General features: G+C 42.6%; 1 protein-coding gene across 3 annotated transcripts in view; it reads left to right on the forward strand.

Annotated features, from left to right (window-relative positions):
* Window positions 1-20,328, forward strand: part of LOC128703497 (ATPase family gene 2 protein homolog A) — a 197,434-nt gene that overhangs the window by 168,476 nt on the left and 8,630 nt on the right. The gene's annotated exons all lie outside the window — the stretch shown is intronic.

The raw sequence follows: 20,328 nt of genomic DNA on the forward strand, positions 1-20,328 counted from the left end.
GAACTGAGTATACTACAAACTCCAATCACACAATAGAGAGGAAAAGTAATGTGAGAGACCTGGGAGTGGTAATGTCAGAGGATCGCACCTTCAAGGATCACAAAACTGCCACTATCACATCTGCTAGGAAACTGATAGGATGGATAATGAGAACATTCAAGACAAGAGATGCTAAGCCATTGATGATCCTTTTTAAATCACTTATTCTTTCTAGGCTGGAATACTGCTGTACATTAACATCCCCATTCAAGGCAGGTGAAATTGCAGAGCTAGAGAATGTACAGAGAACCTTTACTGCATGTATAAGTTCCATCAAACACCTTAACTACTGGGAGCGCCTGGAAGCACTTGACTTGTACTCACTAGAGCGCAGGTGAGAGAGATATATCATAATCTACACCTGGAAGATTCTGGAGGGACTGGTCCCCAATATGCACACAGCAATCACTCCATACGAAAGCAAAAGACTTGGCAGGCGATGCAACATACCCCCAGTGAAAAGTAGGGGCATCACTGGTACACTAAGAGAAAACACAATGTGTCCGGGGCCCAAGACTGTTCAACAGCCTCCCACCAGCAATAAGGGGCATTACGGGAAGACCCCTGGTTGTCTTTAAGAGGGAGCTGGACAGATACCTAAAGACGGTGCCGGATCAGCTGGGCTGTGGTTCGTACGTTGGATTATGTGCGCCAAGCAATAACAGCCTCATTGATCAGGCCCTGATACACCGGGAGGCCTGGTCGTGGACCAGGCCGCAGGACGTTGATCCCCGGAATTCCCTCCAGGTAGACTCCAGGTAGCCATGGCTCCAATGAATAAAAGAAATACTTCTCATTATGTAAAGCACCTACACAGTACATTATCCATTAAAGATAAGGTAGCTTTGAAGCCACTGCCGGTTACCATGAGCTCAGTCTCATGAAGCAGGAGAATATGCTTTATTATTGCACTAATATCAACACTATAGCTTATTTGCCTATCACAGTTGATCTAATATGACATAAGAAACAATATAAATAACATAAAACATGTTAAATACTCCAGAATGAACAATATTTGGCATAACACCGAGCAGTGAGCAGTTCGACAGAGTTATGAAGAGGATATGGTAAACAAATACCATTCTCCTATCCTTGTCTTGGGGGCTTATATTAGAGAAAACAGAGTGTAGCACAGGGCTAACTATGATATACACTCGTACTCCACCATAAACATGAAACAAAAGTTATTTTCTCTCTATAGATTATCACACATAGCAGCATATGTGTAGAGAACCTAGGATAACCCCAAAAAAGTCAATGTGGCTTATTTTTAGTACCTGGCTTGGATTAGCCATATATGATTTTTGGTAAATATTCGATTCCTAGCCAGGGTAGAAACATTAGGCGTGTTTCTTTACACCTGTTGTCTATGTTTACCCATCAGTAAATGGGTACCTGGGTGTTAGTCGACTAGTGTGGGTGTTATCCTGGGACACTGACCTAATTTTCTTGAAATACTCAGCATAACAAGTGCCTTTCTATACAGTAGTATGTCACTCGTATTGTAGATAGTGACCCTCGTATTGTAGATAGTCTTAATGACCCTCGTGTAGTAGATAGTCTTTTTAGTATGATAATAAGATGTTATCTTCATTATAGAATAATAAGAAAATATTATAACATTTGTATTATAATAATAAGGTAAAAGGACCCCAATGGAAATAAATCACTCTATCTCACTTTTTTGGGTTATCCCAGGTTCTCTACACATATACTGCTATGTATGATAATTCTATGTAACTGTATTTGTGTATACCTGAATAAACTTACTGATGTCAGCTAGGCCTGTATACCTTGTACATGTACGTGTAGTAAATAAAGATATTATTATTATTATTATTATTATTATATTATTATTATTATTTTCTCATTTGTTTGTTGGGTTATCTTATTCAAACTTGGGCAATGTATGATGGAAAGATACTTCTTCACGTACACCAAAAATGAAAGAAATCAGACCATAAATAGCGGAGTTCACTTCTCAGCCATTATATAACGGGATTATTTGGTAGTATGGTAGCGGGTGGTTAATGATAAGTCTTCTTCGGAGGCTTCTTACTTTATTAAGTCGTGGTGGGTACACAGGCTTGTGTTGTGCCCATGGCCCGGGCAGGGCCATCCCACAAGAGAGAGCTGGGAGTACTTGTGTGTTGTTGCTAGGCCGCTGTGTGAGTGAGGCGGAGGCAAGTCTGGGCATACTGAAGTGGCAAGGCCTCTAGGTGGCAGCACCAGCATGGCGCGAAATATGAACTAAGCTGGCAGACAGCATGGGCTGTCTGTGCAGACAGTACAGGCTGTCTACATATGCTCGGCCACCTACCGCACGTCGTCCCGACGCGACAATACTGGTGGTAAAATTAGCTCGGTCTCTCTCGTAGGAACAGGGCACAGAACACAAAATAAAAACATATATACATATGGACATGGAAAAAAAACTTCCTACAGGGAGGGAAGAAAAAAACATGTGGGGTGTGCTAAACATCGTGGTCATAGGCAGTGAGCGTCGAAGGGCATCACTGCACGCCTTCCTGCATCTGGACAGATACTGCAACACAGGAGACATCGCTGCGGCTGAGCTGTGACGTAACAGGGTACGGTCTCCTCTGGAACGGTGAAGCAGTCATCGTAGGAGTCGCTGCAGGTTTCACTCAACCTGGGGCACAACATGCTGGTGCCCTCGAGTGAGGCGTCGACAAAACTCGGCAACTGGGCAGGACTTCTGGCAAGCGACTCAGGAGGACACTTCTCGACTGGTACTGTCGCTGGGCTGTCACTGCCGGCGAGCGTGGAGTGAGTTGTGGAGCGAGTCGGGGCAGAGACGACTGGGCGAAACATCTGGGAGTCGTAACATCATACACCAGACTGCAGTGAGAGAGCTAGCAGTCAAAGTGACATCTTCTATGTGCAGGCTGCTCACTGAAGCTTGTGACATGAGGCTGACACAGCATGTCATTCTCTCGACAGTTGGAGTTATAGCAGAGGTTAGTCTAAGCGTCCCCAGACTTGTTTCTCTACATATAACTGCACTCTGAAGGTCTGGAGGTGAAGTGAAACAAATCTCGATGGGAATCGTAGCAGGTACGATTCTGCAGAACAACATGAGCGACGAGCATAAAAGCTTTCTGTACAAGAGGGCTCATATGCTCAGGGCTGAGTAATCAGCTGTCAAACACACTGGTCACACAGGTGACTTAACACAGTGGTGCTACTCAGGTCTGGCTCAGACCTCACTGGACACACGGAAACTTTACACACACCGCGGTACAACATGGCTTAAACTAGCAAATGATGCTTTTCTGTGCATAAAACTGACACTAAGACATATACTAAAATGTGAGAACACTGACTGAGAGGAATTAATTAACACGACATATATCTTCTCTCGATCTTCTCGACAATACTGAAATAATTACTAGAAACACTCGATGTGACATCATGTGATGTCAGGCGTGATGACGTCAGCAGCACTGACATCAGCAGACATCTCGAAGTGACATCAGCAGACATCTCGAGGTGACGTCAGCAGACATCTCGAGGTGACGTCAGCAGACATCTCGAGGTGACGTCAGCAGACATCTCGAGGTGACGTCAGGCAGACATCTCGAGGTGACGTCAGCAGACATCTCGAGGTGACGTCAGCAGACATCTCGAGGTGACGTCAGCAGACATCTCGAGGTGACGTCAGGCAGACATCATGACGTCATGAAGTTGGGCAGCATCGTGGGTGACGTCAATGTAATGCGGGCAGCAGACCACAGCATGTGGCCTGGGACATCTGGTAACTCACGTGGCTGGTAGATCCACGTGACATCGCCCACACCCACGTGGCGTCATGATCCACGTGGTGTCATGATCTACATGGCATGCTGGTCCACGTAGCTTCGAGTGGCCTCGGGCACTCGGATACACAGCTCTGGCAATGAATTCACTTGGAAAACAGCAGAAAACACAGCAGAGGGAGTGGGCAGTGGTGAGTGGTGTATGGTAGACGGGTGAGCGTGAGTAGGGCGAGCATGGGCAAGGTGAGGAACAGCCACTTCCTCTCCTCTCCTCCCCCACCCACAAATACGTAGAGAACTCACACTGGACGCAGAAATCACCACAAAACTCACCTCTGGCTTGCTGAAACGGCTGTGCTGAGCTGAATAACAACAGCAACATACAAGTGATGCTGAACACGTGACTTGAGAAACAGCATGGGACGCTGTAGCGTGGGGTCACTGTGACGCCACTTACAATTCTCGAAGAAATTCGGTAAATTTCGGCCTGGATCCTGCTTGTACCTGTGTCTGGATGCTCAAATGTGCAGACACGACATCAGGATAACTTGTTGAGAGACGGATGCTTCTTGCATGGGATGATGAAGTGAAGATGACTTCATCCCTCTTCCTTCCTCGCTTTGGGCAAACACACTGCTGCGACCACGCTGGTACCAATATAACGGTTTTGTTTGGTAGGTGCTGCAAGCGGGTGGTTAATGATACGTCTTCGGAGGCTTCTTCATTTATTATTAAGTCGTGGTGGGTACACAGGCTTGTGTTGTGCCCATGGCCCGGGCAGGGCCATCCCACGAGAGAGAGCTGGGAGTACTTGTGTCTTGCTGCTAGGCCGCTGTGTGAGTGAGGCGGAGGCAAGTCTGGGCATACTGAAGTGGCAAGGCCTCTAGGTGGCAGCACCAGCATGGCGCGAAATATGAACTAAGCTGGCAGACAGCATGGGCTGTCTGTGCAGACAGTACAGGCTGTCTACAATTAGCGTCCGCTTAGCTGTATATTTTTGTATGGTTGTTATGGTTATATTCTCATTTTTTCGGTCTCATTTGATAGAATGAAAGATATATTACAGAAATAGATATGATTTTGATTGCTTTCGTGACGAAAAGTACCTTGAAATTGCGCTCACAGTAGCGAAAATGTTCTTTTCTTTAGCGAAGCTCAAGAGTAAACAAATGACGTCACCGTCCAATATCTGTCCGCCTGCCAGTCTAAATTCCAGTACGGAGTAAGAATGGATTGACATTATTTATACAATTATTACAATAATGCAGTAGTCTGCATAACAGTAAATCTTTTATTTTTTTTTTTTTTGAATAAAAATTCCAAATGGTAAGCAAGAGTAATATAAGGAGGACCTGGAGCCATGACTAATGAACAGAGAAAATGTTATTTTAGTGCCAGGAATGTCTGCATTGTTTATTCTGGACACTATTTTGAAATTGGCATCTGTTGAAATTTGTGTGAAATCAGCCAAATTGCCAATTTCTGACCACTTTATTGGGTAGTTGAAATAAGTGAATGGGCGGTTTCTTGTACTCAGTTGACAGACTAGAAGTAAATAAGTATTCAGGTATACACAAATACAGTTACATAGATTATCATACATAGCAATATATGTATAGAAAACCTAGGATAACCCAGAAAAGTCAGACAAAGTGACTTATTTCCAGTACCTGGCTTGGGCTTGCCATTTATGATTTTTGGTAAATTTTTTTTCTCGGTTGTTTGTTGGGCTATCTCATTGAAACTTGGGCAATGTATGATGGAAAGATGCTTCTTAACATACAACAAAAACAAAAATGACGGATGATAAATAAGGGAGTTCACTTCTCAGCCATTCGCCGCCTCTTTGCAGTATATTTTCGTATGGTTTTTATGGTTGTATTCTCATTTTTTGGACTCGTTTGATATAATGGAAGATATACAGTGGACCCCCGCATACCGTTGGCATCACATAATGTTAAATCTGCATACCGATACATTTTATCGCTAAGATTTTGCCTCGCATACCGCTAAAAAACCTGCTCAACGCTATTCGTCCGAGACGCGTCTAATATGCGGCCTGAGCCAGCCTCGCATGTTCCGCCGGTGGTATTGTTTACCAGCCAGCCTCCGCGGTAACATCCAAGCATACAGTCGGAACATTTCGTATTATTACAGTGTTTTTGGTGATTTTATCTGCAAAATAAGTGACCGTGGGCCCCAAGAAAGCTTCTAGTGCCAACCCTACAGGAATAAGGGTGAGAATTACTATAGAGATGAAGAAAGAGATCATTGCTAAGTATGAAAGTGGAGTGCGTGTCTCCGAGCTGGCCAGGTTGTATAGTAAACCCCAATCAACCATCGCTACTATTGTGTCCAAGAAAACGGCAATCAAGGAAGCTGTTCTTGCCAAAGGTTCAACTGTGTTTTTGAAACAAATCGCAAGTGATAAAAGATGTTGAGAGACTCTTATTGGTGTGGATAAATGAAAAACAGATAGCAGGAGATAGCATCTCTCAAGTGATCATAAGTGAAAAGGCTAGGAAGTTGCATGAGGATTTAATTAAAAAAATGCCTGCAACTAGTGATGTGAGTGAATTTAAGGCCAGCAAATGTTGGTTTGAGAGATTTAAGAAGCGTAGTGGCATACATAGTGTGATAAGGCATAGTGAGTTCGGACCACAAAGCAGCTGAAAAATATGTGAAGGAATTCAAGGAGTACATAGACAGTGAAGGACTGAAACCTGAACAAGTGTTTAATTGTGACGAAACAGGCCTGTTTTGGAAGAAAATGACAAGCAGGACCTACATTACTCAGGAGGAAAAGGCACTCCCAGGACATAAGCCTATGAAAGACAGGCTTACTCTTCTCATGTGTTCCAATGCTAGTGATGATTGCAAAGTGAAGCCTTTATTAGTGTATCACTCTGAAACTCCCAGAGCGTTCAGGCAAAAGAATATCCTCAAGGCTAATTTGTGTGTGCTGTGGAGGGCAAACAGTAGGCATGGGTCACTAGGGACTTTTTCTATGACTGGTTACACCAAGCATTTGCCCCCAATGTGAAAAATTACCTAACTGAAAAGAAATTAGACCTTAAGTGCCTCCTGGTGTTAGACAATGCCCCTGGTCATCCTACAGACGTGGCAGAGCGACTTTGTGGGGACATGAGCTTCATTAAGGTGAAGTTTTTGCTTCCTAATACCACTCCTCTCTTGCAGCCCATGGACCAGCAGGTTATTGCAGACTTCAAAAAACTGTACACAAAAGCTCTGTTTGAAAGGTGCTTTGTAGTGACCTCAGAAACTCAATTGACTCTAAGAGAGTTTTGGAGAGAGCACTTTAATATCCTCAATTGTGTAAACCTTATAGGTAAGGCTTGGGAGGGAGTGACTAAGAGGACCTTGAACTCTGCTTGGAAGAAACTGTGGCCAGAATGTGTAGACCAAAGGGATTTTGAAGGGTTTGAGGCTAACCCTGGGAATCCTATGCCAGTTGAGGAATCCATAGTGGCATTGGGAAAGTCCTTGGGGTTGGAGGTTAGTGGGGATGATGTGGAAGAGTTGGTGGAGGAGGACAATGAAGAACTAACCACTGATGAGCTGCTAGATCATCTTCATCAGCATGAGGCCACACCTGAGGAATCTGCTTCGTGGAGGGGAGAGAGAAATTGAAGAAGTTGCCTACTTCAAAGATTAAGGAAATGTGTGCAATGTGGCTTAAAGTGCAAACATTTTTTGATGACAATCACCCTCACACAGCTATTGCAAGCCGTGCTGGTGACTATTACACTGACAATGTTGTGAACCACTTTAGGAAAGTCACAAAGGAACGGGAGGTACAGGCCACTATGGACAGATATGTTGTGCGACAGAAGTCCAGTGACTCTGAAGCTGGTCCTAGTGGCATTAAAAGAAGAAGAGAAGTAACCCCGGAAAAGGACTTGACACCTCAAGTCTTAATGGAAGGGGATTCCCCTTCTAAACAGTAAGACTCTCTCCTCCTCCCATCCCATCAATCATCACCAGATCTTCAATAAAGGTAAGTGTCATGTAACTGTGCATGTCTTTTTCAGTGTGTGTATTAAAATTAATATTTCATGTGGTAAAAAATTTTTTTTTCATTGTTACGCAGAAATGTGGGATAGCTGGGGGCTTGAGCCTTGTCTAAGGGCCAAGGTAAAAGTTACACACATCTCAAGCATAAACAGGCCACCCAGGGCTATCCCAGTCAAAACAGAAAGCGCTAAACCAGTATGTGTTGCTTCAGTGGGTTGGTTAACAGAGGGTTAGGCAAAAATCCCAATTAGGAAAATATATCTATTTATTCAACATAACATTATATACACACTCTAGACACACCTTAATCCTAAACGCCCAAATGAGGGTACACAAGAAACAGCTGGCTGGAGGTCCAGCCACCATAACCACTAGGCCTAGTCAGCACCAGGCCGTCACTACTCCACTACAAACCCCATTTCTTATTTCCTCACTCATCCCACAGCACCCTGACCATGTCAGAGCCTAGGTGAACATACAGGTAAGCCATAGAAGAGCCTATGGCTTGAGTTGGTTAAACAAAAGGAGTACACAACTACAAACTTAGCTTAAACACACAGCATCTCCGACGCCAGCCTCCACACCATGCTGACTCCACGTGACTGCCCCAAGCCACGCTTACCCCACATACCCAAACACCCTTGGAAAATAAATCCCTAGCAAGATTTCTTTATAATTACAGTTAGAGTACTTTACAGTGCCCTCAAATGCACATTATGAATTATAAAATTATTCTCTACAATTATAACATTCATACTATTATGGCACACTTCTCCACTATATGTACATTACTGTCATGCAGAACCCTGCATAACACCCCCACCCCCAGACCATAGGTCTCACTCTGCTAGCGGGGACCCTATGGACACCGCTAGGCAAAAGGAAAAAGAAAGAAAATAAACCCCACATTAAGGTCTGAGGCAACGGCCAAAATGATAACTGGGGAATGACCACCATACAATCATGGTCTTTTGGTACTACAAATATGCAATATTAACAAACTGAGGTACTAGACTGCTGACATGTGAAACTCGCTGAACATAAAAGTGATCAAGTTCTATGCCAAACGAGCCCACTGTCACGCTCTTAGACAATTGTGTTAGGAAAAGGCACCATCACAACACAGCGCTGGCCAGACACTTGCGTTGATGCATTTTACCTAAATTACATCAAGCAAACTTATAAACGAGCAAGTTAACTTTGTACAAAAGTGCCCCTGAGGAATGCCGTTTTATGAAGTAACACCAAAGTTCAGTATGTTGCAAGGCAGACCAAACTGTAGGTGCCACCAAAAAAAAATCTTTTTAACAGTAAATACATTTTCCAGGAGTAATTCAAAGAAAAGAAAAACAGATGTTACATATTAAATTCTACTTAGAAAGCAACATCACATTATCACTCCCATCTCACAGCAATCTTTAGTAAACAAAAGTGGTTCCCCATGACACCTCTGCTAGAATCAGGAGAGCATAGGAGGGGGAAAAATATCAGGCCCCAAAAACAATGGGTGGATAGTCACATAAATCTTGTTGGTAGGACTGTCGCCGTAAAACCCTAGAGTCATCACTGAAGACCCCCAAAAGGTGGACCTTCCAGGCCGACACCTACATGTCATTCCAAGGACCCTGGAGTCACCCCAGCAGTGATCCCAAAAAGGAAAAATTGAAAAGAGTCCTGGAGAACCAAAACACCTCGGATCAAGAGACATGACCCAAACAGTGGAGGGCATCACAACCAGCCCCACATTCCCTAAAACGTTAGGTCCAACAGTCCCTATACCAACATAAAACAGAAGCGAGGCATTCCAGCCAACACCTAAAAAAAAAGTAGCATACCTTACCTAGGCATGGCACTTGATGTGACTACCCCCCAAAACACACACACACTAGGGAATCCTGATACCTCCAGCTCCAGCTCAACCTGCCCTTCTCCTTTGGGTGGTCCAGGGTTCCATTTACTCGTCTACCACAAATCACTGCAAAATAAGAATAGATAAGTGATCTATACACTACATCGTGCACTTTAAATATGAGACAAGGCATCAGCAACCACATTCTCCACTCCCTTCACATAATGAATCACAAGATTAAGAGGTTGGAGAAACAAGGCCCCCCTCATAAGTCTCTGATTGTGGTTCCTCATTAAGTGAAGGAAACGTAAAGGATTATGGTCACTATACACAGTTATAGGGTGAACTGATGATGATATATACACCTCAAAATGTTGCACGGCAAACACTAAAGCAAGAGTCTCCTTTTCTATGGTAGTATAACTTCTTTGGTGCCTGTTACTTTTTGCCGAGAAGCAGCCGAGTGGCATTACTTGCCCTGCTCTACCCTGCAACAAGACTTCCCCAACTCCTGTATCATTTTGCAAAACCTGGGGTGGGTAACTCAGGATTATACATAAAAGATCTTGAGGGTTAATGGCATACAAAAGGTTCATGTACAGAGATATTAAAGTTACAAATATGGGTGTGTCCTTGGCACACATGGTCATGGGAATCAGATGACCCCCCCCCCCCATGGTTCATTCACACACTTTGCATGTAGTTCATAAAGAGGAGACAAAACCTTATTTCTTAAATGTACCTGGCGGCAGTCAGTGCACGCTTTCAAGGTATCACCTAGTGTGAGACCAGTAAAAGACAATGTCCACCGACTCTCCCTGGATACAAACACAGTCTCTAGAAATAAACACTTCACTTCCTTCAAGGAACCTATTTCACCCCAGCTTACATCATGCCAGGCCTGCTGACATTGCACAAATTTCAAAAACCTTTACCTCATGGGGGTTAACATGGCTCCATTTTTCAGCATCCCAAAACTCTTTCACTAAGGTGCACCATGGCTGAGCCAACACTACAACCAGTCTTTCAGAAGATCTAAGTCTTCCACAATCTCTTACAGTTTTCCTGCTTACATTATCTTTCTCAGGGACCTTATCCACCATCATTTTGAAGCCCCCACACAGTTCCATCATAGCCTTCCCAGGACCCGGCTCCAATGCCAATCCCATCTCTCCAGCTTCCAGAATGTGTAGCACCACCTCATGGTCCCACGTCATCCTGGGCAGACTGGCAGACTGGTGCACTAGTGCCATCGACCTCATCTTAGCCAAGCATTTTCTGAAACTGAGAAAAAACACCGCTGGGGAAACATCACCATCCTCACGTAGCCCATGACTTAATGATTCCAGAGTGCTTCCCCACACGGTAATGAAAAGGAGGAGAATTCCCTCATCCCAGTCCTTCTGGTACTGGGTAAAACAAGCATGCATTGCCCTGAGAGACTGGGAAAACCATGGTGCTTTTCTTTGACTCCTAGGATGATATACATTGGTAAATTTAACCTCAAGTAGGCCTCTCAAAACTACATGACATTTCATAAAATATGACTTCTGGGTGATTTGTGCAAAGCCTAAGAGACAAAAATGTTTCACCAGAAATCTCAAAACCACACACACAAAATTATTCAGAAAGGGTATAGACTCTGGTAACCTGTTAGGAAAGGAATTTATTAATAAACACCGATTATTTAGCTCTCCCGTCTTAACACTGAAATGCCGTTCCTTCAGAATCTGTAAAAAATACTGACAAAGACACTTTAATAGTTCTGCCGCTGCCACGTAAGCACAGGTCCTCTTAAAAAGAGTCTTGCTCATTTGATCAACTCTGCAAAATAAACACTTGGTAAATTTGGGAACCACATCCTTTGCAACAGCTGATAAATGAATAGCATTCAGGTCACAACCTTCCTGGGCCTCACTCAGCTGCTGCAGAGTCAGGGGATTCTTTTCCCACATCAGCACCAAGACCACTTCTGCAACCGAGTTCCGGTTGAGCCGGTTCAGCAGTGCTCCGAGTCTCCTGCAGGTCAGACTCAATGAACAGGCTCCCCAGGCCCAAACCATCACCACAGTGTGCAGAAGGGTCACAGGGAGGCACAGCTCCTGCCTTGTTTCCCTGTTTAGTCCTAGAACACACTGAAAAATTTTCAGGCACCATTGCTCCAATTAGGTCATTACCACCTTGTAAAGCAGGATCCTGCAAAACCAAACATTCCTCACTTTTGAGGAGTCCCACAACGTTGTTGCCTAGTAGGTCAACTCCTGCAAAAGGTACATCTTCTGCAATACCTACAGGTAGGTACCCAGACTGGTACGCAGACTCTACCCATAACCTGTGCACTGGAGTCCTGACAGGGACTCCAGTTATCCCTTTAAGAAAAATGTCCAATCCGGTGTAGGTGTCATCCGACAATGGCAATACACCCCTGCAAAGCAAGGTGTATGTGCTACAAGTGTCCCTCAAAGACATAACACCCATGACCCTACCTTCATTTTGGTGTAAGGCCACAGTAGACTTACTTGAATAGACCTTCATCCGAAGGTCTAAGACAGCTGGTCTTCTTTGGATACCTTGGGGCAAGACTGCAATGCAAGCAACATCATGTGTAACCGGTGTACTTACTGGAGAAGCATCTGCTGCAGCCTGGTCCCTAAGCATCTTTCGACAATATGGCTGCAGGTGGCCCTGTTTATTGCAATATGTACAGTGATAAGGTTTAACCCTTTCAGGGTCTGTCCCGTAGATCTACGGCTTTACGGTGAGTGTCCAAACCGTAGATCTACGCCATGAGCTCAGCTCACTCTGATAAACTGTGAGTGGTACATTTGGGCCTAGATATGAGAGAATACATCTATGTGGTATGTGTGCACCACATAAAACAGATCCTGCAGTACACTGTGTATAATGAGAGAAAAAAACTGAAATCATGATTTTTCGATTAAAACAGCAACTTTGCAGTGTTTTTTCGTATGTTTTTTATAGTTGTATTTGCGATTTCTTGGTCTCATTTGATAGAATGGAAGACATATTACAGAAATAGAGATGATTTTGATTGGTTTTAGCACTGGAAATGGCTTGAAACTGAGCTCAAAGTAGCGGAAATGTTAAATTTTTGCCGATATTCAAGAGTAAACAAACGACCTCACACGTCTAATACACGTCAGCTGGTGGGTCTAATATACATTCACAAATATGGTGATGATATTTATACAATTATTACAGTATTGCATAACAGTAAATCTTCTATTTTTTGGTGTGAATAAAAATTCATTATGTGAATAAAAAATCAAAATGGAATTTATTTGTAAAGCCTCAAAACATAACTAATGAACAGAGGAAATGTTAGTTTAGTGCCAGGAATACCTACATTGTTTATTCTGGACCCTATTTTGAAATTGGAATATTTTGAACTTTGTGTTAAATTAGCCAAATTAACAATTTCCGATCACTTTATTTTGTAGTTGAAACAGTTGACTTGGCGATTTCTTGTGCTTAATCGATAGAACAGAAGTAATACTAGTGAAATAGCTAAGAATTTGGTTGATTGGAATAATGTAATTGGCCTAAAATGGGAGTCAAAGTCGGCAAAATCGCCGATTCGTAAATATCGCTGACACATCAAAATTCGTGAGACCATAATTTCGCCAATTTTCCACCAAATTTCGTACTTTTTGTTTCATTACCTTCACAAAAAGATTCTCTACGATTTCATAAGAAAAAATAACAAATTTTTTTTTTTTAAATTCTTGGACACTGGTGCGTGACTCCAGATTTGGGCCTTGGACCCTGAAAGGGTTAAAAGCCCCCTGCACACTTGACATAGGCTGGATCCTTTGATCTTGGGGAACTGGACTCTTTCTACCTGTCCCCGGTAGTCCTGGACCTGTGACAACCGACTTAAGACCTTCTCGGGTAGGTACTGGAAAATTAGGCTTATTAAAACTCTGGTGATTATTAGGCTGATAAATGGGTGGCTTAAACTTATGAAATTTCTTATTCCTATTGGTGGGCAGAGAAAACTTATCATTATTAGTATGTGGGGGGTGGTAATTACTACCAAATTTTTGGTTAGCTAAAAATCTGTTACCCAGCTCTAAAGCATTATTAAAATCATCAAGATCCTTCTCCTCAAGATATGCCTTAAGGTCAGGAGGAACATTTCTCAAAAGATCCTCTAACAAAATTAAGGTAATTACACCCTCATAATTGCCTACCACCCCCTTTGAGCGACACCACCTATTTAGAAGTGATATCTTCTCCTTACCATATTCCACCAAAGACTGCCCTGACTGAAACTTTAGTCCTGAGAATTTCTGCCTGTACCTTTCCGGCAACATTTGATAAGCCAGTAAAACTACCTCTTTCAGCTTATGATAATCAGAAAAGGCAGATCCTTCTAAAGAACTAATAGCCTGTAACCCTTTACCAACTAATTGGGTTCTTGCTAATGTCGCCCATTCCTTTTCCGGCCAAATTTGGGATTTGGACATACTTTCAAATAACAGAAAAAACTGGTCTGGATCTTTCTCTAGGAATTTGGGCACAAATTTTATGGCTTTATCCAAATGAAAAACATCTACCCTTGTGTCTGTGTCTGGGTGAGAAGCAAGCTGCCTCTCTTTAGCTCTTTCTTGAGCCCTAAGCTCCTCTAAGGCTCTCTGTTCCTGGATCTTTGTGCGCTCAATCCTTAACCGTTCCTTTTCTTCCGCAACTAGGGCTAATTTCATTTGTAAAATTACTACTTCCTTATCCAGGTCCCTATCATGGGGATTTGATTCAATGTCACCTTCCAAATGCATGACATCCCCAGAATTTTCACTAGTGTCAGCCATTTTGGGAAATGATAGCACCAAATCTTGCTATCAGCCACAGAACTTACTGATTTTTATTATTATTATCACACTGGCCAATTCCCACCAAGGCAGGGTGGCCCGAAAAAGAAAAACTTTCACCATCATTCACTCCATCACTGTCTTGCCAGAAGGGTGCTTTACACTACAGTTTTTAAACTGCAACATTAACACCCCTCCTTACTGATATAAAATAATAAAGCACACAGCAAAGTACATATACTGAAGTAGTATATTCACAAGGAGTGATTGTCATGTGATTCCCTAAAATTAAACAGGATGGCACACAACAAGAAAATCCTGGCAGAAAAAATGGAGCTACTGCACCTGCAAAGGAAAATTATTCCCAGAAAATTAGGTAAGCATAACCTCCCCAAAAATCAGCAAGATTGTACCTGCAAGGGAAATTATGCACAAAATATCAGGTATTAATAACACCCTAAAAATCAACAAGATGGCACAGAAAGGTAGATTATTCACAGAGTATTAATTAATAAGAACACACTAAAACCAGCAATATTGCACACAAAGGTAAATTATTCACAGAGTATTACTTAATAATAACACCCTAAAACCAACAGTATCGTACACAAAGTTAAATTATCATTTTAGTGTGAGTGTTATGGTGAATGCTTCCTCTGACCAACCCAGTAAAGAATGATTATTGACTTCCCAGGTTGCAAACTTGAATTACCACCTAAAATTTGATAATTCTCCCATATACAGGCCCCCATGTTATGCAGAAATGTGGGATAGCTGGGGGCTTGAGCCTTGTCTAAGGGCCAAGGTAAAAGTTACACACATCTCAAGCATAAACAGGCCACCCAGGGCTATCCCAGTCAAAACAGAAAGCGCTAAACCAGTATGTGTTGCTTCAGTGGGTTGGTTAACAGAGGGTTAGGCAAAAATTCCAGTTAGGAAAATATATCTATTTATTCAACATAACATTATATACACACTCTAGACACACCTTAATCCTAAACGCCCAAATGAGGGTACACAAGAAACAGCTGGCTGGAGGTCCAGCCACCATAACCACTAGGCCTAGTCAGCGCCAGGCCGTCACTACTCCACTACAAACCCCATTTCTTATTTCCTCACTCATCCCACAGCACCCTGACCATGTCAGAGCCTAGGTGAACATACAGGTAAGCCATAGAAGAGCCTATGGCTTGAGTTGGTTAAACAAAAGGAGTACACAACTACAAACTTAGCTTAAACACAGCATCTCTGACGCCAGCCTCCACACCATGCTGACTCCACGTGACTGCCCCAAGCCACGCTTACCCCGCATACCCAAACACCCTTGGAAAATAAATCCCTAGCAAGATTTCTTTATAATTACAGTTAGAGTACTTTACAGTGCCCTCAAATGCACATTATGAATTATAAAATTATTCTCTACAATTATAACATTCATACTATTATGGCACACTTCTCCACTATATGTACATTACGATGTCATGCAGAACCCTGCATAACATTCATACTTTGGGGTGTCTTGCCTGGATTAATTTGATTTCCATTATTTCTTATGGGGAAAATTCATTCGCATAACGATAATTTCGCATAACAATGAGCTCTCAGGAACGGATTAATATCGTTATGCGGGGGTCCACTGTATTACAGAAATAGACATGATTTTGATTGCTTTCATGACGAAAAGTACATTGAAATTGAGCTCAAAGTAGCGGAAATGTTCGATTTTTGCTGATGTTCAGTGAACTGTGTAAGACAAGTTGGTTAATTTTATTAAGTGTATTCTAACTTAACCACTCTGTAATTCGGCAAACTTAGTAATCCGGCACACTACAGGTCCCAATGATGCCGGATTTGTGATGGAGGACCTGTAGTGGAGTGTGTATTCAGCATGGCTGTGTTTTTTGTTTTTGTGGAGTCATTGCCAGAGAATTATTAGGGTGGACTTGAATTCTGGAAAATACAGTACTAACTGCTCTCTGAAGGATGGGGGAGGGGGGTTGTGAGTCCAGAAGTGGGAAGTGCAGTACATGTGTTCTGAAGAATGGGTGGGGGTATTGTGATTCCAGAGGTGGGAAGTGCAGTACATGTGTTCTGAAGAATGGGTGGGGGTATTGTGATTCCAGAGGTGGGAAGTGCAGTACATGTGTTCTGAAGAATGGGTGGGGGTATTGTGATTCCAGAGGTGGGAAGTGCAGTACATGTGTTCTGAAGAATGGGTGGGGGTATTGTGATTCCAGAGGTGGGAAGTGCAGTACATGTGTTCTGAAGAATGGGTGAGGATAGTGTGACTAGAGGTGAGAAGTATTGTTCTTGCACTCTGAAGAAGATTGGGTGGGGATATTTTGGTTTTGGAGGTGTATCTTCTTGCATCTTGTAACTCTCCTGTAACTCGAGGTACTTGTGAATACGTTGCTCCATCACGCTTATGGCATTTAAATTATGCACAGTGTAACTGACTCTCATGTATACCTCTGCTGTTAACTCTACAGGAGGGGTGAAGATGTTGCAGTCAGAGAGGTGATTGTGACGTCAGCACACTTCTGAAGTTTACCTGGAGAGAGTTCCAGGGGTCAACGCCCCCATGGCCCGGTCTGTGACCAGGCTTCCTGGTGGATCAGAGCCTGATCAACCAGGCTGTTACTGCTGGCTGCACACAATCCAACGTATGAGCCACAGCTCGGCTGGTCAGTTACCGACTTTAGGTACTTGTCCAGTGCCTGCTTGAAGACAGCCAGGGGTCTATGTATGCTGGGAGGCAGTTGAACAGTCTCGGGCCCCTGACACTTATTGTATTGTCTCTTAACATGCTAGTGACACCCTTGCTTTTCATAAGGGGGATGTTACATCGTTTGCTGAATCTTTTGCTTTCATTGTGAGTGATTTTCGTGTGCAAGTTCGGTACTAGTCCCTCTAGGATTTTCCAGGTGTATATAATCATGTATCTCTCCCGCCTGTGTTCCAGGGAGTACAGGTTCAGGAACTTCAAGCGCTCCCAGTAATTGAGGTGTTTTATCTCCGTTATGCGCGCCGTGAAGGTTCTCTGTACATTTTCTAGGTCAGCAATTTCACCTGCCTTGAAAGGTGCTGTTAGTGTGAAGCAATATTCCAGCCTACACAGAACAAGTGACCTGAAGTAGTGTCATCATGGGCTTGGCATCCCTAGTTTTGAAGATTCTCATTATCCATCATGTCATTTTTCTAGCAGATGCGATTGATACAATGTTATGGTCCTTGAAGGTGAGATCCTCCGACATGATCACTCCCAGGTCTTTGACATTGGTTTTTCACTCTATTTTGTGGAAGGAATTTGTTTTGTACTCTGATGAAGTTTTAATTTCCTCATGTTTACCATATCGGAGTAATTGAAATTTCTCATCGTTGAACTTCATATGTTTTCTGCAGCCCACTGAAAGATTTGGTTGATGTCCGCCTGGAGCCTTGCAGTTTCTGCAATGGAAGACACTGTCATGCAGATTTGGGTGTCATCTGCAAAGGAAGACACGGTGCTGTGGCTGACATCCTTGTCTGTCAGATATGAGGATGAGAAACAAGATGGGAGCGAGTACTATGCCTTGTGGAACAGAGCTTTTCACCGTAGCTGCCTCAGACTTTACTCTGTTGACTACTACTCTTTGTGTTCTATTTGTGAGGAAATTGTAGATCCATCTACCAACTTTTCCTGTTATTCCTTTAGCACACATTTTGTGCGCCATTATGCCATGGTCACACTTGTCAAAAGCTTTTGCAAAGTCTGTATATATTACATCTGCATTCTTTTTGTCTTCTAGTGCATCTAGGACCTTGTTGTAGTGATGCAGTAGCTTGCTGATGGTTAGTAGTTGTATTGCTTGGGTGGATACTTTATGGTGCACTACCCACAGCTCATCCTGTGAGCATCAGTGCAACAAACACCATTACAGAGGTAACAATGGGTCTTTGTCAGATCCCACTGACCATTGTTACATCACTAGAAAGAAATATTAGTCTTTATATTTTATAATTACTGCATCTAGCTCTTGTACACAGTATAGTAAGGAATAGAATCTCAAAAGATTTTGTCTTATTACCACAAAAACATTGGTCATAACTGAGTTGCAGTTTCTATAAAGACAGTTTGTTCATCTAGTTGATGCAAAATGTGGTTACAACCTGAAGATTTCAGATATCTTATCATTAACAATGAAGTGTTTTGCCGTATCTTGTAAGGTGTGCATGAAGGTGTCTCTGAAATATTGGATGTTTGTTCACTCTAAGACAAAATGCTTCATTGTATGGCCCTGTCTCTGTCCACACACTTTGCATTTTGTCACTGACATCGCCATACAAACCATACTGCCACAGATACTAATAGCCAAGCCAGTGTCTAGTAGTAACAGCATCTTACAATTATTGATCTTGTCACTTTCTCCCTAGTTATGTTTAACTTGACACATATCATTATGGTGGATAATGGATCTGCTAATTCTTATCAGTACTGTTCTACTTCCATCTCTTTTGCTAGTTTCTTTCTGACAGTATTTTTGTAAACTGTTTGACAAAAAATTTTACTCAACATTTTTGTTATTTAATGGTTGTTGAGCTAATACATCAACTTTGTCATGCTCCTGGAGGCCTATGGAATGTTGTGGTTTTGGAGGTGTTAAGCACAGTGCCTGTACACTGAAAGATGTTTGGTAATGTGCTTGAGAGGGTCATTTTAACTGTGATGTTGGTGAAAATCTAGTACAACAGCTATCAAGTGAATGATGGTGAATGTGTTATCTTTACTGGGTCACTTTACCTTGATGGAAAACAGAGGGTTAAGTTAAAAAAAACAGAAAGCTCAGTTTTACATTAGTAGGTCATGATGGGCTGGATTTAAAGGCAAGTTTGGTCAGTGATATTTGGTCACTCTTGATTTTTTTTTCAACACACTGGCCATATCCCACTGAGTTAGGGTGACCTAAAAAGAAAATAATAAGTTTTTCTTTTTAAATTTAGTAGTACCTTATACAGGAGAAGGGGTTAGTAGCCCCTGGCTTCTGGCATTTTAGTCACTTCTTGCAACACGCATGACACTATTGTTTCACTTTCATAAAGTTTGATCATAATGATAATGAAATTTTCAAACTTGAACCTAACAGAGATGATGGATATTATTGATTCTTGACTCACGAAATCGTAATGACACGATTGCAAACAAACCATACCACGGGCGGGATTTGAACCCGCGGGTTCAAATCCCTCCCGTGGTATGGTTTGTCGACTCTTCATTACTCCAGGAAAATGTGTTGGTTTTCCATATATAATGGAAAAGTTTTCTATGTCGAGCACTTCCCTTTTAGAGTGAGCCTTGGTGTTTGTCAAAGATTCTTAACTCGAGGAATACTCTTCCTTCCTACTCTCTGGATCAAACCTTATTAAGATAAGATAAGATAAGATTTCGTTCGGATTTTTAACCCTGGAGGGTTAGCCACCCAGGATAACCCAAGAAAGTCAGCGAGTCATCGAGGACTGTCTAACTTATTTCCATTGGGGTCCTTAATCTTGTCCCCCAGGATGCGACCCACACCAGTCGACTAACACCCAGGTACCTATTTGCTGCTAAGTGAACAGGACAACAGGTGTAAGGAAACGTGTCGAATGTTTCCACCCGCCGGGAATCGAACCCGGGCCCTCCGTGTGTGTGAAGCGGGAGCTTTAGCCTCTTATTCCTTGAGCTCTGTATGACCCCTGTATGTTTAACCATACCTATAATAATGGTATTGTACATGAATGGTAAACAATACTAACAAGACGAAAATTAGACATG

Source organism: Cherax quadricarinatus, chromosome 2 (genome assembly GCF_038502225.1).
Source record: "Cherax quadricarinatus isolate ZL_2023a chromosome 2, ASM3850222v1, whole genome shotgun sequence".
NCBI lineage: Eukaryota > Metazoa > Arthropoda > Malacostraca > Decapoda > Parastacidae > Cherax > Cherax quadricarinatus.